General features: G+C 45.0%; 3 non-coding genes across 3 annotated transcripts; all 3 read left to right on the plus strand.

Moving 5' to 3' along the window:
* The first annotated feature begins 270 nt into the window (after positions 1 to 270).
* On the plus strand, positions 271 to 343 carry trnak-uuu (transfer RNA lysine (anticodon UUU)). Its single transcript has one exon. It is a non-coding gene; the product is annotated as a tRNA-Lys (tRNA).
* A 120-nt stretch (positions 344 to 463) lies between these two features.
* Positions 464 to 545, plus strand: trnas-uga (transfer RNA serine (anticodon UGA)). Its single transcript has one exon. It is a non-coding gene; the product is annotated as a tRNA-Ser (tRNA).
* A 389-nt stretch (positions 546 to 934) lies between these two features.
* Positions 935 to 1007, plus strand: trnak-uuu (transfer RNA lysine (anticodon UUU)). The gene has a single exon. It is a non-coding gene; the product is annotated as a tRNA-Lys (tRNA).
* Positions 1008 to 6548: the final 5541 nt, after the last annotated feature.

Below are 6548 nucleotides of genomic sequence, written 5' to 3' on the forward strand. Positions count from 1 at the left end.
CTGCAAGCTAAAGATGTCAAGGCACCTTTGTATTCAAGTTCACGTCGGGGAGACCGGTAGCTCGCCGTGATCGTATAGTGGTTAGTACTCTGCGTTGTGGCCGCAGCGAATCTGGGTCACGGCAAGTTTTTCTGGGTAACAATGAGATTAAGCTCCATGTTACCACCTCTACCACAAACGCGATGCATTGGAGAATCTATTTTTTTCTGCCGCCAATACGATTCATTTTGCTGTGCGTCCCCACGCAGCACGCACGCGACACGAGCAAGAGCCCGGATAGCTCAGTCGGTAGAGCATCAGACTTTTAATCTGAGGGTCCAGGGTTCAAGTCCCTGTTCGGGCGAATGAGCCTCTTTTTGTGGAGCGGTACGTTTTGCTGTTGAGTTCTTGCTCATCTACACTGGCCTCGGGCAGCGACGCTGCAAGGCACCAAGCGAAACTACATGCCCCCTTCAACCAGCTTGTAGTCGTGGCCGAGTGGTTAAGGTGATGGGCTTGAAATCCATTGGGGTCTCCCCGCGTAGGTTCGAATCCTGCCGACTACGTTGACAGCATGCGCCTGCTTTAGGCTGTAACCTTCTGGAGGCCTTGCTAAAACTTCATAAAAAGTCACTGTTAGAGTATTACCCTTGAAAATAGTTATGTTGTTAAGGAACAGTTTTGTCTGCAAGCTAAAGATGTCAAGGCACCTTTGTATTCAAGTTCACGTCGGGGAGACCGGTAGCTCGCCGTGATCGTATAGTGGTTAGTACTCTGCGTTGTGGCCGCAGCGAATCTGGGTCACGGCAAGTTTTTCTGGGTAACAATGAGATTAAGCTCCATGTTACCACCTCTACCACAAACGCGATGCATTGGAGAATCTATTTTTTTCTGCCGCCAATACGATTCATTTTGCTGTGCGTCCCCACGCAGCACGCACGCGACACGAGCAAGAGCCCGGATAGCTCAGTCGGTAGAGCATCAGACTTTTAATCTGAGGGTCCAGGGTTCAAGTCCCTGTTCGGGCGAATGAGCCTCTTTTTGTGGAGCGGTACGTTTTGCTGTTGAGTTCTTGCTCATCTACACTGGCCTCGGGCAGCGACGCTGCAAGGCAGCAAGCGAAACTACATGCCCCCTTCAGCCAGCTTGTAGTCGTGGCCGTACCCGCCGGCAGTAGGACTGCCAAACACATCCTAACGCTCTCCTAACAATTCCTAACGCTCTCCTAACAAGTCCTAACAATTCCTAACGCTCTCCTAACAAGTCCTAACAATTCCTAACACAAGTCCTAACAATTCCTAACATATCCGAACGAGGTCCTAACATGGGGTAAAACAGCCAATCAGTTCCTAAGAAACGATGTTGCAATGCATTTTTTTAAATTTATTTTTTATGTTGCGACGCATCCAATCATCAACAAGTGCTGCCTCGACGCACGGTTGTCTGATTGGTGAGGGACCTTAGCCATCATACAGCGTAAGGTTGTCATGCGAATCTCGTCGCTGATTGGATGGCCACCGTTTAGTGACAGGTTACAAACTCAGGTTCGCGACGTTGACAGGTATGTTATATTAATAATAGACTTTAGGGTGAATGTTTAAAGTCTATGAGACAGTAGGTTTTTGCTAACTTAAGCTCCTTTGGATAAACGTGGGAAACGATGTTGAAAGGGTAACGTAACTTAACGGTAACGTTAACCCCATACGTTAAAATGACCCGCTGTTGTGAATTCTAAATAAACTGCGATAGGGGCCTACGTTTACATTTAGTCTCTTTCTTTCTGTTACATTAACACATTCGGATTGTACTACGATATTTATTGTGTAAGGTTAATTAGACTAGATGTAAACCCTGTTTATGTAGGGTAACGTACGCTAGCCGTTTGTTTGTTTGTCTGTTTGGTCAGTTAATGTCGTCGTTTAAAATATTTTTCTACGATAAATGGTGCTCATCTAACTATGTTTTGTGTCATTGACCTGATGTGAAAACCGTTAACGCCTGAGGTGTTTTTGTGTGCTTTTTTAATAATCTAGTGACGTCAGCACGAAGACCCTAGTTGAAGTGTAGACCTATGGATTAACTTTCTGAGTAAAATAAATTGTGAAATTAATTACTGTTATCAATCAACACATTTGTCATATGATAGGGTAGGCTATACTGTTCATTTGATAGACATATATTGCTGAAATATTGAGAAATAAAGCCTTGCTTGTGGTGATCAGTAGTAGTTGAGTAGTATTTCCATCTGTTAAGTTCATTTTTGTTGTTTTCCATATATTGTCCCTAATATCTGCAGAAATGACAAAGACTGGGAAACCAGATGCATACTGGGCAGGTGTGATGTCCCTGTATGCCCAGGGAAAGTACACATTTACAACTGGCAAGAGGCCGGGGTCCAGGAGATGGAGGGCGGTAATACAGCGGATTGCTGATTGTCCTCTGACTCCCCTGAAAGGTCAAACTACTGTCCGCAAACTAGACATATTTGGGAAAAAGATCCCCTGCAAGTGTGGATACCACCAGGTAAACGATGCCATTGAATCATTAAACCTGTGATGTGATGAAAATATACTGGAAAATGTCATGGAAAATGGTTTCTCCTCAGTTCTACTGTTTGTTTCCAGTGTTAAACAGTGTAAGTATGTAATTATTAGTGGAAATGTACTTTAAATGTAAACCCACTTTGATTTTTCCCAGTCAGCAGAGAAGGCAGGGACAGCAGCATCCAGTGAAGGTCAGCTGAGGGCTCCACAGGCCAGTGCTGCAACCCAGTTTGGTTTTTCCCAGTCAGCAGGGAAAGCAGGATCCAGTGCAGGTCAGCTGTGTCTCAGGTCAGCTGAGAGTTTACAGGCCAGTGCAGGTGCAACAGCTACAGTTTCTCAGGCCAGTGCAGCAGTTGGGGAAGCTGTTAAAGTTCCAGGACCACAGACAGGTAGGGAGGGCTGGGTATCGATTCAGATGTTGCAATTCGATTAGATTTCGATTCACAAGCTCTCAATTCGATTCGATTTTGATTCTCGATTCGGTTTTTTGATTTCAATTCTAAATTCGATTTCGATTCGACTCAATGAATATATATTTAACACAAATCCTATATTTATAAAAAAAAAAGAAAAGAAAAGTGAACATTAGTTTACAAGTGGTTAATTAAAGGCACACTATGCAAGAATTGTACCTTGATATAACAGCTTCAAAGTCATTTCGGTGGTAAACAAACTCATAGTAGGGCGAATCATCCTGGTAGTAAAGCTTGGCGGGGTCGCAGCTGGAAAAACCAGCAATGCAAGTTTGAGAGGAGCGCCCCCGACAAATCTCGCGAGAATCACGACTTGCTTTACGGCGGCGACGTCACACACATCAACAACCACATATGAAGCACCAAGACACTTGCGCGCATTTCAGACGTGATACTTGACGATGGAAAAAGCAAAGAAAACGCGGTCGGAAGAGACTTGGAAAAGGGAAAGAGAATCTGACCGCGTGAGGAACCGGAAAAGAGTCCCTGATTCGCCCTCGCTATGTGTGTGCGTGTTGTGTCAGTGAGCGCGAGGGCGGGCGCGGCTGATGAGCTGATCAGCGCCAGCTGTTTTGAATGAGGATGTCCGATATATTGTTTGTTACCTCGTCCTGTCTTTGTCAGTTGGTTGTTGAGGCTACCAGGGTTCTACTCACCGTGTTCTCCTGCATTCCACTCCTGTACCATGCTGTGGTTTCCTGAGATTTTCCCGGAGGAATTTCTACCTGTTCCTGCATCTGTGTCTGCCCACTGCGTCCCTGCGTTGCCGAGCCTGAGTCTTCTTCTGTCTGCTTCCATTTTGACCCACACGGATATCTACTATTGTGCTCAATAAATTACTGTTTACTCGCAACTGAATCCTTTGACTATTTCCTTGTGACAGTCCCACTCGGTCGGGCTTTCACTAGTTGGCGCGAGCTAAAAAGCAGCACTGGATTCAACCGCGATGCTGACCTGGCGATCTTGTTGATGGATTAAGTAGCCTAAATCTCTTATTTCTAAACTTGTTTGCGTTCTATGTTGTTGCGCTTGCTTGTAGTATGTCATTTTTTTTACGATGCTGTTCATTCATCCATTGTTGATAATTAGACCAGTCCAAAAATGTCCACATATGTCTAGATAGCTATTTACGACAGTGTAAGTGTTCCACAGCGACTATAGGGGTCACTGTTTGACTAAAACACAATTTCTGCATAATGTGCCTTTAATAAAAAGACATTAAGAGCTACAAACCTGTATATTAAACTTTTTTTACTTTAGGTACACTTGGGTACATTAAAACAGAATCATATTTACCTGTGCCCTTCCTGTCTAACAGGAAGCAGAAATTGCTATGCAGAAATTGAATAAAGTTATCAAACAGTCTGCGCTGTATTAATTATAAATTATATATAGACTAATCCTTATTAAAGTTACAAAAGTTCTTTAGTCAAGAGCAGTGAGTGTTTTTTCTCTGTTCCCTTTGTTCTTTGATTAATTTTAACGAAAGATATAATTAGTGGCTACTGTGTACTGTCCCTTTAAGACCAGCCGCTGCTGACAGACGCGGATCTCACATGCGCCTCACACAGCCCAAATTGGTTAATTTCATAAAAAATCGCAGCATTTTGCATCATATAATTGCGTAGGCTTGACATCGGGATTGCGATATGATTAATCGTGCAGCACTAGTTGAGGTTATTTTATGATTAAGATAAAACAAACATAAAATCTCACATCATTAGCTATAAAATGGAGTTTGCAAGCCTATGAACAGTGTAGGAAAACTAATACTGGCTTTTGGGTAATAGATAAATAAATATGGAAAAAAAATCGCTTCGTGGTGTTTGAGAATCAACCACATTTAAAAAAAAACATTAATCAAAAAATAAAAAAATTTGCCCAGCCCTACAGACAGGTGTAGGTCAGAAAACTCCAGCTCTGTGCAGGATGAGCGAGGGGAAGTCTATCACATGCTCGCTGTGTAGTCAGGAAGTGATGTGCGAGGACTTCACGCAGCACCTGTCAGACTACCACACCCAGGAGCAGTGTGAGCAGTGTGGTGCAAAGGCCTGGGGGGCTTTTGGATTGTTACAGCACATAGAGGAATGTCACCTTTTGACCTGTCCAACAGACCTCCCAGATGTTGCTGCTCCTACCACTCCCATAGCCCAAGAGACGACACTGCAACCCAGTGACCCACCCTATGTTCCTGCCCCTGTTCCTGCTCCTCCCACAGCCCATGAGACGTCTCTAGCACCACCACGACACCCACTCACTCTGCAGCCTCCTGAGGTAAACTGGGTGAATTTTCTACCCAAGCAGTTCACCAGAGTCATCCAGCCAGCTGACCAGGAGTGGATCGCCCACATTTTATATGACAGTACTGGACAGCTGAAACAAAACCTGTCTCAGAACTGGTTCCATCCCCCCAGCCCCACCAAATCCATCTCACCTCCTGATCCACATAATTATTTCCGCCAGTGGATGTTCCTGTGGGCTCCAATGCGGATGTGGGGCATCCCTCTGAAATGCACCCAGTGCAATAGAAAGATGCACCATTCTGGCATTTACACTAAAGCCAGGGAGGTAATTGACATTGATTCGAAATATTACCTGGTGGGTGGAGACTCTCCAAGGTGCAGCAAATGCATGATTCCCGTCTGCCCTTGGAGCATTGACATTTTAAAACAGCTCGATCCCTCCCACCGTTACAAATTCCCAGCTGTCCTCACAACCCATTTGGCACTGGACAGGAGGTGTGTTGCGATGTTGCGCCCAAGAACATTAGGGAACAGCTCCAGCTATTTACAGCAAGCCTTGCAGGAGATACACAGTGAGGAGTGGGCTAGGCGGACCATCGACTACCTCACTGATTGTGAGGTCCACAAAAAGTCCTGTGTCCTCACCCAGTCTGAAGCTGTGTATCAGCCGCCACCACCCTTCAGTCCCCTGCCCCTTTCCCAGTGGTTTGAGACGGTTCATGCCAATGACATTCTGAGTCACCTTGACGAGTTGAAGGGTGTGATCACTTCAACGCTTGGTAGAATCTTGAAACTGGACTCTACTAAGAAGGTAAATGTAAACATACTGTGTGTAAACTTCAGTTTGTTAGCATAGCCGATGATTTCTGAGACGTGTTTTTTTTTATGTAGATCACAAAAAAAACTTGCTGGTGGCATTGAGGGCACAGCCACATGGATGTCTAATATCGGCAATGAATTTGGGCAAGTGCTGAATTCTGTGCTGACCACTGGTGAGGGGGCTGGCCTTGATGACCTTTGTCAAGGCATCGTCCAAAGGTACAGCGATGCTGATGAGCCACAGCCAGATGCCATATATGTGGACAGAGACTGCTGCAGTGAGACAGGTGCGTTGCCTTTTAATTTGTGTTGTGATGTGTCTATTACATGTGCCTCTGGGGGCTGTTGCACAAAAGTAGAATGAAGAAATTCAGGATGAATGAAAAAGCGCAGCTTGACTTAGTGTGATCTGCTCATCGCGGCTTAATCGGTTGCACGTTTGCCGAGCCAGGATGAGAAGGTGAAGCTATGTCAAGCCAGGTGTAGATAGT

This window comes from Rhinichthys klamathensis, unplaced genomic scaffold, assembly GCF_029890125.1.
Source record: "Rhinichthys klamathensis goyatoka isolate OS25496 unplaced genomic scaffold, OSU_Roscu_1.1 h1tg000223l_1, whole genome shotgun sequence".
NCBI classification, from domain to species: domain Eukaryota; kingdom Metazoa; phylum Chordata; class Actinopteri; order Cypriniformes; family Leuciscidae; genus Rhinichthys; species Rhinichthys klamathensis.